The sequence below is a fragment of the Psammomys obesus genome, unplaced genomic scaffold (assembly GCF_907164565.1).
Source record: "Psammomys obesus unplaced genomic scaffold, mPsaObe1.curated_primary_1811, whole genome shotgun sequence".
Taxonomy (NCBI): Eukaryota; Metazoa; Chordata; class Mammalia; order Rodentia; family Muridae; genus Psammomys; species Psammomys obesus.
Window position 1 is genome coordinate 20,096,034 of NW_026593286.1, and position 19,402 is coordinate 20,115,435.

At 38.0% G+C, this 19,402-nt stretch overlaps 1 protein-coding gene across 5 annotated transcripts in view; it reads left to right on the forward strand.

Moving 5' to 3' along the window:
* Bard1 (BRCA1 associated RING domain 1) overlaps positions 1–19,402 on the forward strand; it is a 184,081-nt gene that overhangs the window by 20,871 nt on the left and 143,808 nt on the right. The window contains exon 1 of one of the 5 annotated variants that reach the window (XM_055616986.1): positions 18,855–18,891. The exons of the other annotated variants lie outside the window; for them this stretch is intronic. The gene's annotated coding sequence lies outside the window, so the exon portion shown is untranslated. Of the gene's footprint in view, positions 1–18,854; positions 18,892–19,402 lie in introns of those variants that run through there. 5 annotated transcript variants of the gene reach the window in all.

Below are 19,402 nucleotides of genomic sequence, written 5' to 3' on the forward strand. Positions count from 1 at the left end.
GCTGGTGGGAATGTAAACTGGTTCAACCACTCTGGAAATCTATCTGGCGCTTTCTAAGACAATTAGGAATAGTGCTTCCTCAAGACCCAGCTATACCACTGCTAGGTATATACCCAAAGTTTGCTCAAGTACACAAAAGAGATATTTGCTCAACCATGTTTATAGCAGCTTTATTTGTAATAACCAGAACCTGGAAACAACCCAGATGTCCATCAACGGAGGAATGGGTACAGAAATTGTGGTATTTTTACACAATGGAATACTACTCAGCAATCAAAAAGGAGGAAATCATGAAATTTGCAGGCAAATGGTGGGACCTAGAAAAGATCATCCTGAGTGAAATATCCCAGAAGGAGAAAGACAAACACGGTATATACTCACTTATATAGACCTATAAGATGTGATAAACATAATAAAATCTGTACACCTAAAAAAGATAATCAAGAGAGCGGACATGGGGTAAGATTATCAATCCTCGTTTTGAAAGACAGATGGGATGCACATTAAACATTGACAGGAGTTTACTAAGTGCATTGGAAAGACTCTAACTAGCAGTGTTTTCAAAGCAAAGACTCATGACCAAACCTTTGGCAGAGTACAGGGAATCATAAGAAAGAAGGGGAGTTAGTCTGATGAGGAAAGGATAGGAGCTCCACAAGGACCAAATATATCTGGGCACAGGGTCTTTTCTGAGACTGACATGCAACCAAGGACCATGTATGAATGTAACCTAGAACCTCTGCTCAGATGTAGCCTGTGGTAACTCAGTAACCAATTGGTTTCCCATAGTGAGGGGAACAAAGACTATTTCTAACAGGAACTCAATGACTGGCTCTTTGGCCTCCCCACCCCCCAAGGGAGGAGCAGTCCTGTTAGGCCACAGAGGAGAGCTTTGCAGCCAGTCCTGAAGATACCTGATAAAACAGGATCGGATGAATGGGGAGGAGGTTCCCCCTATCAGTGGACTTGGAAAGGGGCAGGGTGGAGATGAGGGAGGGAGGGAGGGACTGGGAGGGAATGAGAGATCGGGACACGGCTGGGATACAGAGTCAATAAAATGTAACTGATAAGAAAAAAATAAAATTAAAAAAAAAGAGGGTGAGGTAAAAGGACAGTTGCTCTCAAGAGGTAAAATCAGAGAGCTACTGGTGGCTGGATTCCAGCAGTATTGACTGGTTGATTTAGAACTTAATAAAATCCTCACATAGTAATACTTGTAAAAGACAGAAAGACATGGCCTTGTGGTGGCTGTTTACATTCCCATTTCATACTCATTTTAAAAATATCTCAGTTAGAGATATGAGAAAGGATAGAGACTGATCTAAAGTGCATAGGCAGTAATTTTTGTTTTCAAGTCCTTCATGATTCAGACTGTGTAAATGATGATGCTTTTATCATAAACTTATTTATTAAAAGTGGAATGGCAGAAGGTATTGGGGCTTGCAATGTATAAAAAAGTGTTACAATGAAGTATATTATTTTGTGCACTAACTTAAATATTAATAAAAACAACAACAACAACAGAAATGAACCTTCTGTGACTACCATCCAGAGAGAAGGGGAGTGGCTTGCCTGTTGGCATTGAACCATATCTTAGATATACAGTGTGAGAAAAACAAGATATTGAGGCTTAGGGGTGTGTCTCTCCTGAGCTGTTCTACATTAAAAGTTAAAAAAAAAAAAAACTTAAGAAAATCCACATTAAAAATAACCAAACAAGAGTTATTTAAAAAGGTGAAATTCATAGATCATTTTGTCTCCAAATAGAAAAAAAAAAATATTGAAACAAAGAACAAAAACAGTAAATGTGTACAGTAAATGACATCAGATCTGAAATAGGGGAAGGAAGTGGAGGGGGAGGGGGAGGGAAACATAAGGGAAGAGGGAAAGGAGGGAAGAAGAGGGAAGAGGAAGAGGAGGAGAGAGGAGAGGAGTCTCTCCAAGGGCACCTTAAGGACTTAAGGACTTAAAGACTAACACTTCCCAACCCCAACACTCTGGAGACCGAGGCTCTGTATGGAACTTTGGGGAATGTTCAGCACCTAAACCCCAGCATCCAACTGCACGGGCTTGATAAAATTCAATGAAAGCTTCCTTCCTTGTGGCTTATTTGAGAACAGAAAGGTAAGCATTTTTTCCTCATCTTTGAGGCGTGCAGCCAAAGAGGAATCAAGGAGATGCCTCGCAAAGGTGCTTTATGAGATGGTATTCATGCTCTCTTGAGTCAAAGATTCAGGACATATTTCCTAAAAGGAGATTTCCAGTATGAAAATAATTGAAAATCCACTAGTTCTCAGCGGGGGGGGGGGGGGGGGGGGGGGGGGGGGGGAGGGGGAGGTGTTAAACATTGGTAAGAAAGTTATCATGAATTTAACTGGACATTCTGAAGAAGCTCTTGAGCACTGGCTTTCAATCTGTGGCTTGGGATCCTTTTGGGAGTCAAACATTCCCTCCCAGAGATCACCTAAGACCATCAGAAAACACAGATATTTACATTACAATTCACAACAGTAGCAAAATTACAGCGATGAAGTAGCAACGAAAATTTAATGGTTGTGGTCAGGGGACGTCATCACAGCGACAGAGAAACTGTATTAAAGGGTCACAGCAATTAGGAAGGCTGAAAAACTGGTGTTCTCAAGTCTTTTAATCCTGTCTCTACATCTGCCTTGTTTTAATTTCTCCAACAAAATTCTAATTCATCCCATCCCTTAAACCATGTACCCGCCAACTTCGTAAGAGCTTTTATCTATATTTATATTTCTGTTAAGATACAATATGCTTTCTACACTATCACAGTGTCTATATAGAATCCTTTCACTAGATATTTGCCATCTTTTGTGTAATCCTTCTAAATTTGCTTGTTTTTTTTTTTTTTGTTTTTTTATTCTGTTTCTTTACAATTACCACCTGTTGCCTTATCACATTTACTTCTGTGGCTCACTTGACTATTTATTCATTTTGGATAGTTTGTGCCTTCTATGCTATTTCTGATATTTCTACAGGCTCCGCTTTGCTCTTCAGAATTTGTTTTTCAGCTTTGCTTTTTATATTTTTGTTATTACTTAGATTTTTCTTCCCGTGGCTCTCATTCTTAGTAAAAGTGGACATGATGTGACCATTTAGACCATCTTGCTCAATGAAAGATACGCTCTGCTTTCTAGGTATTCTCTGAGGCAGATAGAAATTTCACTTTGGAAGTTCTTTAAGCTTTTTCTAACCAAGCAACTGTTTTAAAAGTTGCACTACTTGAGAACCCCTGGGGAAAAAAAAAAAGACAGCTGGTTAATGAAGGAGAGTTGCCAATGGAGCTACCAAGCCCTCTGTAAATTCATGAGGAATTCCCGTCTTATCGGAGACATGGATATATGTATGAATACCAATTTGTTACTCTATCCAAGAATCATGTGGAAATGAGCTGTCCACACTGGTCTTTGTCTTCCATTCTTAGCCCACATAACTTATAACCTGTCTTCTATCTTCCATCTTCATCAATCCCTGTAACTGAAATTGTTACGTAAAATTAAGAGCAAGTGTTCTACTGGTGAAAGAAAATGCTGTCCTCGTTGGCAGTGGCCAGTGGTGACCATGGTGTAAGAAGTGTTTTGAAGTGTGGGTTGTATCATTGATAAATACTCAGTTACAGCAGTGATAGGGACAGTTGCAATTATTTCCTGCCTCACTTTCCTAGACTTATTTTTGAGGCTCTATAATTAATCCACTAGTTACATTTTTAAGCATGTTGGTTGGTCTGTTCATAGTGGCTGTTTTAAACTGTGATTCATCTTATGTTCACATCCAAATACTTCTCACAGAAATGATTCATAAAAGAATAAAAACACCAAAACAAAGTCTTGAATTGTGAAATTTTGCACACTCTTGTGGTTTTCAAGTCATCTTTACAATATTGTCTTAAAGTTTTAAAAAAATCTTTAAATAATGCCACCTTGAATAACTCTTCCTAGAGAGGCATATTGAATTGACATGAAAGTGAACCAGGGTCTAAATCAGGTTATATTTCTGAGATACAGCAAAGATTTAGTATGAACCAGTCAGAGGTTATGTCAGGAAGCTGTGAGGAACAAATTCCAATTTATTGGTAACTGAGAAAATAGGATTCTGGTCACAATACACTATAGATTAGCTCCGAGGTTGTCACTCTATTTAGTTTTGAATGACTGCATCAAAGTGATGCAGAAAAACAGTGCAAAGAAACAGGGAGAGAAGGTTTGGAGAGAGAGAAACCATTTCAAGGAGGGGGAAAGGGTGACCGCGGAGAAGTCATAACAATAGAGTTAACCTAGGGTGCTGTGAGCTGACTCTTAAGTTCTAATGTTGGCTCTTCAACTCACCCTGTTTACTTTCTTGTGCACAGTGAAGGCTGCAGATACGAGAAGGACATCATGTCCAGTTCCCAGTGTCTGCGTCGTACGCAGGGGAGGGTTGATAATGAAACCCGTATTTGGGATACTGACCAGGTGTGAATCGGATACAATACTGTAGTATTACTTTCTACTTCAAATTTCCAGCAGCATCACAAATTCCTTCTACTGAGGGTATCTGTCATATGTTATGACCATGATACCCCTTCACCTCAGGCAAATGATAACTTCAGAAAACATCTTGTTTTAACACAATGGAACCAATATTCAAAGAACATAATAAGGATAATATGGATGTTTCAGTTTGTGCAATGTTCATTACAGTGAGAGGAGATAATGACATCAACCTGAGGAAACAGATAAAAGCAATTAGGACTGAGTCAGGATAAAATGGAGACACCTGGAGCTCCTGGCCATCTTCACAATCACTCTGCTTCATTTTCTCCCCTGGTGACCTGTCCCATTTCCAGTGTTACTCAGCCATCTATGTTCTCTTCCTTTACAATGTGGAATACCTTTATTTCCCTAAATAAAAGTGATAATCATTATCCACCCTAGGGTAATTTTTATTATAATCAAAATCAAAGGAGTAATTAAAATTTAAAAACCCAAACATCATCTATGATGTCTACCTGTATTCTTTGATCACAACAACATAGAATAGCATGGCAATCTTCCCACTGACCTCAGATGAAGTCACAATATCTACCTCAAAATTTGTGTTCTAAGTAGTCACAGATGACTGAATAAAGTGAACAAGAAACTGAAGTTTTTTGTTGTTTGTTTCTTGACACAGGATCTATCTACCCAAATGTCCTGGAACTTGCTATATGAACCAGGCTGACCTCAAACTCACAGAGTTCTGCCTGTCTACACCTCTTGAATGCTGAGATTAAAAGTATCTGCCACCACACCAGGCCTTTAAGTTTTACTGAAAATTCAGGATCGATTCTATAAAACTCAGATGGTTACATTGGAAGTAGAAATTAAGGAGTATGAACGTGGGGAAAATTTGAAATATATGGAATGATACAGTGATTGCGTTGGAAGGATGATAGTCCACATAACTATGAGTATAACTCTATATGTACTGTGACATTGAAGTATGGTATTAATGAGATTTATAGCTACCAAGGGTACAATTTGTAAGGGTAAGATAGACTGATGTCTAAGGGTTTTTATTGCTGTGAAGCGCCACCATGACCACAGCAACTCTTATAACAGAAACAATTTAATTATGACTGGCTTAAAGTTTCAGAAGTTTGGTCCATTTTCATCATGGTAGGAGACATGATGCTAGAAAGGGAGCTGAAAGTTCTATATCTTGATCCACAGGCAGAAGAAGGAGACTGTGTATCACATTGTCCATAGCTTGAGCATATGAGACCTCAAAGCCCGCCCCCACATGACACAATTCCTCCAACAAGGCCACACCTCCTAATAGTGCCACTTCCTATGGGCCAAGCAGTCACACACATGAGTCTATGGGGACCATACCTATTCAAACCATCACAACTGATGTAGCCAATTACAGAGGCTGTAGAGATCAGATTCAAAATCTTAGGTGTCAATTGTTGTGCAAAGTCTGAGGCAGTGACTGAAACTATTTAAATGTTTATTGTTATAGTTGTTTGCAGAATGGATGGCTATCATTTCCTGCACATTTGATGTATAATGCTCTTCCACTATTCAAGAAACAAAGGAGAAATTACAGATCCAAATTGCCATATCTTTTTCAAGTAGCTGCCCTGGCAGGAGACACATTTATTCCAGCAGTACAGACATTGCTTAAAGTAGTTTGAAAAGTCCTCTTGAAATTGCTTTTAGAGCCTGAAGCTAATTTCTTTGACTATCTTCAATAGTGAAAAATCTCCATCCTTTGACAGGGGGTTTGATTTTTTTTTTCTAAGAGTTTGCCAAAACTCAAGACTACTGAATAAAATGGTTGGTTAAATTGGATTATACTGTTTGGTTTCATAAATAAGGTGAGGAACAGAATTCTTAGCCTGGTTTTCTTTTATAGCTCACAAACCACTTTAGAAGTCAATTAGAAAAGAGATATTTTCCGTTTCATTGACAATAGTTTTTCTCACATAATCTATCCTGAATGTATTTTCCCCTCTCTCTGTTCCTGCCAGTTCTTCCTGACCTTGCCTCCCATCCAGATTCACCCCCTTTGTGTCTCTTACTAGAAAACAAAAAGGCTTCTAATGGACAATATAATAAAATACAATTATAATAGAATAAAATATAAAAAGATAAAACAAAAACTAACACATCAGAACTGTCCAAAAACAAACAGAAGGAAAAGAGCCCATGGGAGAGCACAAGAAACAGAGACCCACTTGTTTGCACACTCAGGAATCCAATAAAAAGACTGAACTGGAAGCCATAAATACACAAAGGTCCTGAAGGATAAAAAGGGAGAATTTTAAAAATATAAATATATATGTATGTACATATAATAAAATAAGATTTATTAAAGGCAAAGCCCTAATATGATATTATGAAAGAGGGAACCTTTGAAGACGCCATTGATTTTATTTTCTGTTGGCCATCTGCTGCTGGGCATACAGTCTATGCTTAAGAGTCGCTGGTTTCCCCAGTGAGACTTCCTTGGAGGAAGCTAAATTTTTATTTGCAAGTAGTTATCAATTGGGGATTACTTCCTGGTTAGGGATGGGAGCATGGGTCCACTCCTCCTTTAAGCTCTAAAACCCCGTTAGAAGCAGACTCATGTAGGCCCCATGCATACTGCCTGGGTCTCTGTGACTTCATCTGAGCTTTGTTCACTTTGATTTAGCGGGCCTGATTTTCTTGGTGTCGTCCGTCTCATCTGGCTCTTACACTCCTTCTGCCTTCTCTTCTGTGGAATTCCCTTGAGTCTTGAAAGCAGAATTGTTGGAGACATCTGATTTGATGCTGAGTGCCCCAATGTCTCACTCTCTGCATCATATCTGGCTATGTGTCTCTGTATTTTACCACAAACTGCTGTAGGAGTGAGCTTTCCTGATGTTGGCTGAGAAAGGCATTGATCTATGAGTATAGCAGAACATCGTTGGGAGTCATTTTATAGCTATGTTTTTGTAGGTTTTTTTTTTCTTCAGTTTTTGTTTTGTTTTAGAAAAGTAGCGTTTGATTTTTCCACAGGTTCTTGGACTATCTAGTGTCTGGTTCGCATAGAGTAAACCTTACATCAAATCACATATCAGTTGGTTACAGAAGCTTTGTGCTACCATTGCACTAGCATATCTTGCAGGATGATCACAGGGTTTTTAGCTGGGTTCGTATTTATGTTTCTCCTTTGGTAGAGTACAAAATACCTTCTTGTACCAAAAACCCTAGAACATATGGGTGAAGGCTCTATGTAGGCACCAGTTCAACTTCTCCATGATCAATGAGTTGTATGGGTGTTGTCTTCAGGATTGGGTCCTTGTTGTCAGTTTGTAAAGATCAACCTAATAGTTGTGGAAACAACTTGGGTTGTTTGGAGGTTCCCATGGAACCTATTTGGTCAGCAATTCAATTATATATAACCTAATCCCAGTCCTTGGTGACAAGTTATCCAGTTAGGGCTTTGTCTCCCCCAATATTTGGCAATTTCATTTCAATTTCCTTCATGTAGTCTATATTTTAGGAAACTTCTACTGTGTTAGGTTTCCATACTCCACCCCAATAGGCCCTTACTTTTAACTGTCTTTTCCCATCATTCTTCCTTTGTCTTCTTCACCCCACCTTTCCACTTTATCCTTCCATCCCAGCTACCCATAACTATCTATTCCATTTCCCTTTCCTAAGGAGATCTATCTGCCCCTCCAGTACTTATTCTATACCTAACCTCTATGGTTCTGTGGGTTATAGCTTAGTGATCATTGACTTGTTTATACATAATATCCACACAACATATTTGTCACTCTGGGTCTGGATTATCTCACTCAAGATGATTTTTTTTTCTAGTTCCAACCATTTGCCTGTGAATTTCATGATTTCATTTTTCAATGGCTGTGTAATCCTCAAGTGTGTAAATATACCGCATTTTCTTTATCAATTTTTTTTTTGTTGAGAGACATCTAGATTGCTGTTAATGAAGACAGCAACATGAACATGGCTGAGAGCAAGTGTCTGTGTGGCAGGATGAAACATCCCTTGGGGATATGCTCAAGAGTGGTATAGATGGATCTTGAAGTAGATTGATTTCCATATTTCTGAAAATCTGCCATACTGATTTCCATGGTGACAAGTTTTCAGTCCCACCAGCAATTGATGAGTGTCCCCCTTATTCTACTTTTTTTTTTTTTTTTTTTTTTTTTTTTTTTTTTTTTTTTTTTTTTTTGCCAGCATGAACTGTGGAGTGTTTATTGATTTTAGCCATTCTTTACTGTGTAAAATCTCAAAGTAGTTTTGATTTGCATTTCCTTGATGGCTAAGAGTGTTGAAAGTTTTCTCAAGAGCTCTTCAGCAATTTAAGTTTTCTCTTTTAAGAATTCCCTGTTTAATAGATATTGGAAGTGGGAGAAAACAAGGAACAGGGCAGGAGCCTTCCACAGAGGGCCTCTGATAGACTCTACCCAGCAAGGTATCGAAGCAGATGCTGAAACTCATAGCCAAACTTTGGGCAGAGTGCAGGGAATCTTATGAAAGAAGGAGGGGGGCAGGAGCTCCACAAAGAGACCAACGGAACCAAAAAATTTGGGCAAAGGAGTCTTTTCTGAGACTGATATTCCAACCAAAGACCATGCATGGAGATAGCCTAGAACCCCTGCACAGATTTAGCCCATGGTAGCTCAGCCTCCAAGTAAGAGGAACAGGGGCTGTCACTGACATGAACTCAGTGGCTGCCTCTTTGATCACCTCCCCCTGGAGGATGCAGCCTTGCCAGGCCACAAAGGAAAGCAATGCAGCCAGTCCTGATGAGACCTGATTGGCTAGGGTCAGATAGAAGGAGAGGAGGACCTTCCCTATCAGTGGACTGGGGAAAGGGGATGGGAGGTGGGAGAAAAAGGGAGGGTGAGATTGGGAGTTGCTGAGGGAGGGGGCTACAGCTGGGATACAAAGTGAATAAATTGCAATAATTTAAAAAATGAAGAAAGAAATAGAAGAATTCCCTGTTTAGATCTGTAAACCATTTTTCAATTCAGTTGTTTGTTTTCTAGATATCTAGATTTTTTTTAGTTCATTATATATTTGTGCTCTACTCCTTGTGGAGTTGGTAAAAATCTTTTCCCATTCTGTAGGCTGCCACTTTCTTTAAACGGCAGTATCCTCTGTCATGCAAAAACTTCTCAGTTTTATGATGTCCCACTTACTGTTAGTTTTTGCTCTAACAGTGTTCTGTTCAGGAAGTCTTTCCCTGTGCCAGTGAGTTTGAGGCTATACCACACTTTCTCTCCAATCAAATTCAGTGTATTTGCTTCTGTGTTGAGGTACTTGATCCATTCGTAGTTATGTTTTATGCAGGGTGATAAATTCGCGTCTATTTGCATTCTTTTAAATGCAGCCACCCAGTTTGACCAGGACTTTTCCCAATGCTCTCTTCCTCCCCACCCCCTGTGTGTGTTTCTGGCATCTTTATCAAAAACCAGTTGTTCATAGGTGTGTGGATTTACGTCTGGCTCATCGATTCAATGTCACTGACTTGTGTGTCTGTTTTTGTGTCAATACTATGCTGTTTTTGTCACTGTAGCTTTGTAATACAACTTGAAGTCAGAGATGGTGATGCTTTCAGCAGTTCTCTTATTATTCAGAGTGGTTTTAGAGAGCCTTGGATTTGGGGTTTGGGGGAGGTTTTTTGTTTGGTTGGTTTGGTTTGGTTTGGTTGGTTTCTTTGGTTTGGTTTCAGCTTTGTTTCTTGGTGTGTGTGTGTGTGTGTGTGTGTGTGTGCGTGTGTGTGTGTGTGTGTGTGTGTGTGTGTGTGTATACTTCCATAGGAAGCTGAAAATTGCCCTTTCACAATCTGTGAGTAGTTGTGTTGGACTTTCGATGGAGATTGCATTGAATCTGTAGATTGCTTTTGGTAGAATGTCTATTTTTACTGTATTAATTCTATTGATCCATGAGCATGGGAAATGTTTCCATCTTCTAATACCTTCTTCAATTTCTTTCTTCAATGTCTGAAGTTTTATCATAAATCTTTTGCTTGCATGGTTAGTGGTACACCATATTTTATATTATTTGAGGCTATTGTGAAAGGTGTTGCTTCCATGGTTACTTTCTTAGTTCATTTGTTATGTGCATATAGGAGGGCTACTGTTTCTTTTTTTTCTGTTGTTTATTTGTTTGTTTTGTATCTAGCTACTTTACTGAAAGTGTTTATCACCTATAGGAGTTTCCCAGTGGAATTTTTAGAGACTCTTATGTATACTATCATATTATCTGCAAATAAAAAATATTTAAATTTCTTTCTTTCCTATTTGTATCTCCTTGATTGTCTAGTTGTCTTACTGTTCTAGCTAAGGCTTCAAGTACATATTGAATTGATGTAGAAAAAATAAACAACCTTGTCATATTTCTGATGTTAGTGAAATTTCTTTGAGTTTCTCTGCATTTAAGTTGATGTTGGCTATGGGCTTGATGTGAACTGCCTTTATTATGTTGAGGTATGTTCCCTGCATCTCTAATATCTCCAGGACTTTTATTATGAAGGGTGTTGGATTTTTGTCAAACACGTTTTCGGAGTTGAATGAGATGATCATGTAGGTTTTTTGTTTTGTTTTGTTTTGTTTTCCTTTTGGTTTGTTTATATTGTGGATTACATTTAACAATTTTCTTATGTTAAACCATTTCTGTATCTCTTGGATGAAGCCCACTTGATGAGGGTGGATGATCTTTTTGATGTGTTCTCAGATTCTGTTTGTAAGTATTTTATTGAGAATTATTGTGTCTATGTTCATAAGGAAAATTTGTCTGTAATTCTGTTTCTTTAAGTATACTTTTTCTTTCTTTAATTTATTTTTATATTAATTACAGTTTATTTACTTTGTATCTCAACTGTAGCCCCTCTCTCATTCCCTCCCAATCCAACTACGCTCCCTCATCTCCTCCCTGCCCCTCTCTAAGTCCACTGATAGGGGAGGTCCTCCTCCCTTTCCATCTGACCCTAGCTTATAAGGTCTCATCAGGACTGGCTGCAATGCCCTCCTCTGTGGCCTAGCAAGGCTGCTCCTCCCTGGGGGGGGGGGGTAAGAAGGAGGTCAAAGAGCCAGCCACTGAGTTCGTGTCAGAGACAGTCCCTGTTCCCATTATGAGGGAACCCATTTGGATACTGAGCTGCCATGGACTACATATGAGCAGGGGATGTAGTTTAATTCTCTTTGCTCACTCTTTATGTAGTTTGGGTATCAGAGTAGCTCTGGCCTCATAAAATGAATTGGGCAATATTTGAAGAGTATTGGTATTAACTCTTCTTTGAAAGCTTAATAAAATGCTGAGGTAATTCCATCTGGACCTGACCTTCTGTTGTTGTTGTTGAGACAGTTTAATAACTGCTTTTAATTGACTAGGAGTTATAGGTCTGTTTAAATTGCTTGTTTGATGTTGGCTTAACTTTGGTAAATGGTATGTATTGAGAAAATTACTAATTTCTTTAAGATTTTTCAATTTGGTGGAATGCAGGTTTTTAGAGTTTGTCTTTATGATTCTCTGGATTTCCTTGGTGTCTGTTGTTATGTGCACCTTTTTATTTCTAATTTTGTTAATTTGGAAATTCTCTTTACTCCTTTTAGTTTATTTGAATAATGGTTTTTCAATCTTACTGATTTTCTCAAAGAACCAACTTTTTCTTTTGTGGATACTTTTGTTTGTTCATTTGTTTATATTTTATTAATTTAAGCCCTGAGTTTATTTCTGCCATCTATGTGCTAGCATGTGCTGTCACTTCAGTTTTTGATCTTATTTATTCTGATGGGTGTAAGATAGAATCTCAGAGTCACTTTGATTTGTATTTCCCTGATGACTAAGGACATTGACATTTCTTTAAGTACTTCTGGGTCATTAGATGTTCTTACAAGAAGTTTCTGTACCCCATTTTTTATTTGGGTAATTTGTTTTGTTGGTGTCTAATTTCATGAGTTCTTTATATTTTGAATATCAGCCCTTTGTCAAATGTAGGATTGGTGAAGATCCTTTCCCAATCTGTAGACTGCTGTTTTGTCCTACTGATGGTATCCTTTGTTTTACAGAAGGCTTTCAGTTTCATGAGGTCCCATTTATTGGTTATTGATCTTAGTGCCTGAGCTGTTGGTGTTCTGTTCAAGTTGTCTCCTGTGCATATGAGTTCAGGCTATTCCCACTTTCTATTCTATCAGATTTAGTGTATCCATTTTTATGTTGAGGTCTTTGATCCACTTGGACTTGAGTTTTGTGCAGTGTGATAAATATGGATCTATTTGTATTTTCTGCATGCAGACATCTCTTTGGTTAGATCAGCATCATTTGCTGAAGATGCTATCTTTTTTCCATTGTATGGTTTTGGCTTTGTCAAAATCAAGTTCATAGGTCTGTGGGTTTATTTCTGGGTCTTTAATGCTATTCCATTGATCAACTTGTCTATTCTTATGCCAATACCATGCAGTTTTTATTACTATTGCTCTGTAATATAGCTTGAAATGAGGGATGGTGATACCTCCAGAAGTTCATTTATTGTACAGGATTGTTTTAGCTTCCCAGGGTTTTTTATTTTGGTATCTGAAGTTTCGAATTATTCTTTCAAGGTCTGTAAAGAATTGCGTTGGTATTTTGATGGAGATTGCATTGAATCTGTAGATTGTTTTTTGTAAGATGGCCATTTTTACTATGTTAATCCTACCAATCCATGAGCATTGGAGATCTTTCCATCTTCTGATATCTTCTTCAATTTCTTTCTTCAGAGACTCGAAGTTCTTGACATACAGGAGTTACACCAAGGAATTTTATGTTATTTGTGGCAATTGTGAAGGATTGTGTTTCCTTAGTTTCTTTCTCCCCTCACTTATTATTTCTATAGAGGAGGGCTACTGATTTTTTGAGTTAGCTTTGGGTCCAGCCACTTTGTTGAAGGTGCTTATTAGCTGTAGGAGTTCTCTGGTAGAAATTTTGGAGTCACTTATATATATACTATCATACCATCTGCAAATATTGATAACTCGACTTCTTCCTTTCTATTTGTATTCCCTTGATCTCCTTTAGTTATCTTATTACTCTAGCTAAAACTTCAAGTACTATATTGAATAGATAAGAAGAGAGTGTGTTCTCCCTGATTTCAGTGAAATTGCTTTAAGTTTCTCTCCATTTAATTTAATGTTGACTACTGGCTTGTTGTAAATTGCCTTTATTGTGTTTGGGTATGCACCTTGTAGTCCTGATAGCTCCAAGACTTTTAACATGAAGGAGCATTGTATCTTTCCAAAAGCTTTTCAGCATCTAATGAGATGATCATGATTTTCTTTTCTTTCAGTTTGTTTATATGGTGGATTACGTAGATAGATTTCTTTTTCCTATGTTGAATCATTCTTGCATTCCTGGAATTAAGCTTACTTGATTATGACGAATGAGTCTGGTAATGTTCCTTCTGATTCTGTTTTATGGAATAGTTTTAGAAGTATTGGTATAAGTTCTTCTTTGAAAGTTTGGTAGATTATGTGCTAAAACCATCTGGGCTTTTCTTTCTTTCCTTTTTTTTTTTAGGGGGGATTTTTAATGACTGCTTCTATATTCTTAGAGGTTATATAGGTCCATTTAATTTGTTTACCTAATCTTGATTTAATGTTGGTAAGTGGTATCTATCATTAAAATCATATATTTCTTTAAGATTTTCCAATTTGATGGAGGATAGGTTTTTTTAAGTAAGACCTAATGATTCTTTGGATTTCCTTGGTATCTATGCCTATGTCCCCCTTTTTATTTCTGATTTTGTTAATTTGGATATTCTCTCTCTGCCTTTTAGTTAGTTTGCCTAAGGGTTTGTCTATCTTGTTGATTTTTTCAAAGAACGAGCTCTTGGTTTTGTTGATTCTCTGTATTATTCTCTTTGTTTCTAATTCACTGATTTCAGCACTGAGTTTGATTATTTCCTGTAGTCTACTCCTTTTGGGTATGTTTGCTTCTTTTAATTCTAGAGCTTTCAGGTGTGCTGTTAAGTTACTAGTATGAGATATATCCAATTTCTTTTGAGTTTTTGAGACAGGATTTCTCTGTGTAGCCCTGGCTAACCTGGATTTACTTTGTAGATTAGACTGGCCTCGAACTCACAGGGATCCACCAGCCTCTACCTCCTGGAATGCTAAGATTATAAGCATGTGACCCACCAAAACTGACTTTCTCCAATTTCTTTATGAAGACACTTGGCACTGCTTTCATTGTGCCTCATAAGTTTGGGTGTGTTGTGCCTTCATTTTCATTGAATTCTAGAAAGCCCTTCATTTCTTTCTTTATTTCCTCTCTGACCCATTGGTCATTGAGTAGAATATTGTTCAGTTTCCATGGGTTTTTAAGCTTTCTGTTCTTTATGTTGTTATCAAAGTCCAGTTTTAATCCATGATGGTCTGATAAGATATAAGGGGGTATTTCACTTTCCTTATATCTGTTGAGGCTTACTTTATACCAGAGTATATAGGCATTCTCAGAAAAGGTTCTGTGAGGTGCTGAAAAGGTATATTCTTTTGTGTTTGGGTAAAATGTTCTGTAGACACCACTTAAGTCCAATTGTTTCATAATGTCTCTTAGTTTCATTATTTCCCAACTTAGTTTCTGTTTCATTGACCTGTCCGTTTGTGAGACTGAGTAGTGAAGTCTCCTGCTATTAATGTGTGGGGTTCAATGTGTGATTAAAGCTTTAATAATGTCTCTCTTACGAATGTGGGTGCTCTTGAAATGTCATCTTGATGGATTTTTACTTTTAAAATGAAGTGTCCTTCCCCATCTCTTCTGATTAATTTTGGCTGAAAGTCTTTTTTATTAGATACTGGAATGGCTACTCTAGCTTGCCCCTTGGGTTTGTTTGCTTGGAAAATCTTTTTCCAGCCCTTTACTCTGAGGTGATAGTTATCTTAGTTATCTTTGTTGCTGAGGTGTGTTTCTTGTGTGTAGCAGAATGATGCATCCTGTTTTTCACATCCATTCTGTTAGCCTGTGTCTTTTTATTAGGGAACTGAGTCCACTGATGTTGACAGATGTTAATGACCATCAATCCTTAATTCCTGTTATTTTGATGTTGGTGGTGGTAGTGTGTGTGAGTGTGTGTGTGTGTGTGTGTGTGCACGTGCGCGTGCATGCGTGTGCTTGTATGTGCTTCTCTTCTTTTTTTTTTTTGCTGGTGCGGAATTATTTATTTCCTGTGTTTTCTTGGGTGTAGTTAACCTCCTTGGGTTGGAGTTTTTCTGCTAGTATTTTTAGGGTCGGATTTGTAGATAGATGTTTAAATTTGGTTTTGGCTTAGAATATCTTGTGTTTTTTGTTTTTTGTTTTTTCCTATGCTGATTGAAAGTTTTGCTAGGTAGAGTATATAGACATCTGTGGTCTCTTAGAGACTGCAAAACATCTGTCCAGGCCGTTTTAGCTTTTACAGTCTGTTGAGAAGGCAGGTGTAATTCTGGTAGGACTGCCTTTGTATGTTACTCATCCTTTTTCCCTTGCAGCTTTTAATATCCTTGCTTTGTTCTGTACATTCAATGTTTTGATTATTATGTGATGGGAGGATTTTCTTTTCTGGTCCAATCTAATTGGTGTTCTATAAGCTTCTTGAATGGTTATAGGAATCTCTTTCTTTAGGGAAATTTTTCTTCTATGATTTTGTTGAAAATATTATCTGAGCCTTGCAGCTGGGACTCTTTACCTTCTAATCCTATATTCTGGGAATTGAACTCAGGACCTCTGGAAGAGCAACCAGTGCTCTTAACCACTGAGCCACCTCTCCAGACTTGATTTCTCTTATTCTTGGGGTAGGTATTTTCATAGTATCCCAGATTTTCTGGATGTTTTTTTGTCATGAATTGTTTAGATTTAACATTTTCTTTGACTGATGTATTGATTTCTTCTATTGTGTCTTTTATGCCTGAGATTTTTCTTTTTCATCCCTTGTTGGTGATGCTTGTTTCTATAGTTCCTGTTCTCTTCCCTAGATTTTTCTGTCTCCAGGATTCCCTCAGTTTGTGCATGTGCGTATGCGTGTGTGTGTGTGTGTGTGTGTGTGTGTGTGTTATTGCTTCTATTTACATTTTCAGATCTTTAGCAGTTTTACACATTTCCTTTTACTGTTTAACTGTATTTTCCTGTATTTCTTTAAGGATTTATTTGTCTCCTCTTTAAAGGCCTTTATCATCTTCATAAGGGTAGATTTAAGATCATTTTCTAGTGTTTCAGTTGTGCTAGGATATTCAGGGTTTACAGTATTGCGATAACTGAGCGGTGGTGGTACCGTATTGCCCTGGCTCTTGTTGATTGTGTTCTTACACTGGCATTCTTACATTAGCATTCTGCTTGTCCCTGAATTTTCCTGGTGAAGCAGGCCTTGGGCCAGACAATGGCACTTAGAGGACAGAGGTCAGCACAAGGAAGTTGGGCATGCCCAACGGGACTTGGGGGAGGGGTCTAACCTGGGTGTTCCTGGTGTAGCAGGCCTGGTGAAAGCAGGCTGAGGACAGCAAGACAGAAAATGGAGCTCAGGGGACAGCAAGAAGCTCAGGGCTAGTAGGCATGCCCCCAGGAAACCTCTATTTTGTCAGATATCAAAATGGCTACAACAGCTTGCTTCTTAGGTCTACTTGTTTGGAATATCTTTTTCCATAATTTTACCCTGAGGTAATGTCTATCCTTGATTCCTTAATGTTTCTGAGATGTAGCAGAAGGATGAATCCTGTTTTCATATCCATCTGTTAGTCTCTGTCTTTTCGTTGGGCAATTGACAACACTGATGCTGAGCGATATCAGTGAACAGTGGGTTTTTGTTTGGTTGGTTCCTGTTATTTTTCTGATGTTGTTATTGTTGTTGTTGTTGTGGTGGTGGTGGTGGTGGTAGTGATGGTGTGTGTGTGTGTGTGTGTGTGTGTGTGTGTGTGTGTGTGTGTTTCTGCTCTTTTAATTTGCTGGCCTGGGATTATTATTTATTCCCTTTCTTTTCTTGGGCATGGTAATCTCTTTAGGAGTTTTCCTTTTAGTGCCTTCTGTAGGGATTTGTAGATAGATATTGCTTAAATTTGATTTTATTATGGAGGGTCTTATTTTCTCCATCTATTGTAACAGAGAGTTTTGATGCATATAGTTGTCTGAGTTGGCATCTGTGTTTTTATAGTCTGTAAAGCATCTGCCCACATTCTGCTGGCCTTTAGAGTCTCCATTGAGAAGTCTGGTGTAATTCTAATAGGTCTGGCTTTATATGTTACTTGGTCTGTAATCTGTAAAGCTGAGAAGACTCTTTCTGGTCCAGTCTACTTGTTATTCTACTTGTTATACTTGTTATTCTGTATGTTTTCTATACCTTGGTAGTCAATTTTTTAATTTAAGTTAGAACTTTTTTCTTCTATGATTCTGTGGAAAATATTTTTTGAACCTTCGGTTTGGGTTTCTTCTCCTTCCTCTATTCCTACTATTCTTAGAGTTGTTCTTTTCATGGTGTCTCATGAAATGTTTCTCATGAAACATTAAATATTCGGTGTTTCCTGAATATTTTGTGCCATTATCTCTTTAGATTTAACATTTTCTTTAGCTAAGGTATTAATTTCTTCTATCATGTCTTCAGTGCCTGAGATTCTCCCTCTCATTTCTTGTAGTCTGTTGGTAAGTCTTGCCTCTGAGGTTCCTGTTTGAGTTCCTAAATTTTTCATTTCCAGATTTCCCTTAGTCTGAGTTTTCTTTATGTATCCTTTTTCCACGTTCAGGTCTTGAACTGTTTTTTTATTCATTTCCTTCTACTGTTTATGTTTTCATAGACTTCCTTAAGAGATTTATTCATCTCCTCTTTAAGGACTTGTATTATATTTCTAAAGGCTATTGTAAGGTCTTTGCCTAGTGCTTCAGCTATATCGCAATACTCAGGGCCATCTGTGGTAGGGTTTCTGGGCTCTAATGGAGACATATTGTCCTGACTGTTGCTGTTATTGATTGAAATTCTGTGCTGGAGTCTAAGCATAGGAAATCCTTTTGGAAATCTTATTAACTTTATAGGTGTGATCACTGGGGGTTCTGGGTAAAATGTGTTTCTAGGTATTGAAAGCTGACACATAGAAATGAGGATGCACTATGAGGCAGAGCCTGAGGAGTTCCACAGGAAGGAGGAATGTAGGTAGAATGTTCCACCAAGACCTGCTTAGTTTTCTGGTTAAACAAGAGTGAGGAAAAAAATAGAGTGAGGGAGGTCATAGCCAGTAGTCTGCTACAGAGCTTGGGTTGACACTGGAAGATTGGAGATGGAGAAGAGGAGGGAGAGTGAAGATGTGGAGCCAGCCTTCCTGCTTCTCTGGCCTGCTTGTTTCTATGCAGGCTTGACTGCTGGTTCCTGGAGGATTCCTGCTCAGTGGGGTCTGGAATAAGACCATGAATGGTGAGAAAGTGTGGAGGGGAATATCTGAGTGATCCACTGGAGATGGGGGCAGAGAGGAGGGGAAGGCCACAGCAAGTGATGTGCTTCAGAGATGGGGGTGAGATTGGGGCATTGGAAGGAAAGGTGAAGATCTCCAGTTAAGAGACCTTCTTCCCTGGCTGAAGTGACAAAAGTGAATTTTTTTAAAGTAGGTTTTCAGTTCACTTCTCCATCATCGAGTGGATTTCACTTGCTGATCCCCAAATTCCTTCTGGCCATATGAATCTAATTTAGTAATTCTTCCATTTAGGTACCTTTGAAAATTTAGCACTATTTTAAAGGAAAATAAAACATCTCAATGTGATTTAAAAAATCTTTATTTTATTATTTTTTTATTTTTAGTTTTTGCTTTTGAAAACTTTTTTTTTAATTTAAAGTGACCATTAATCATATTAATATAACACAGGCATGTTCAATGTACTTAACCATCACTAAAATTCATTTTTCTTTGCCACAAAATGAGAGAAGTTCT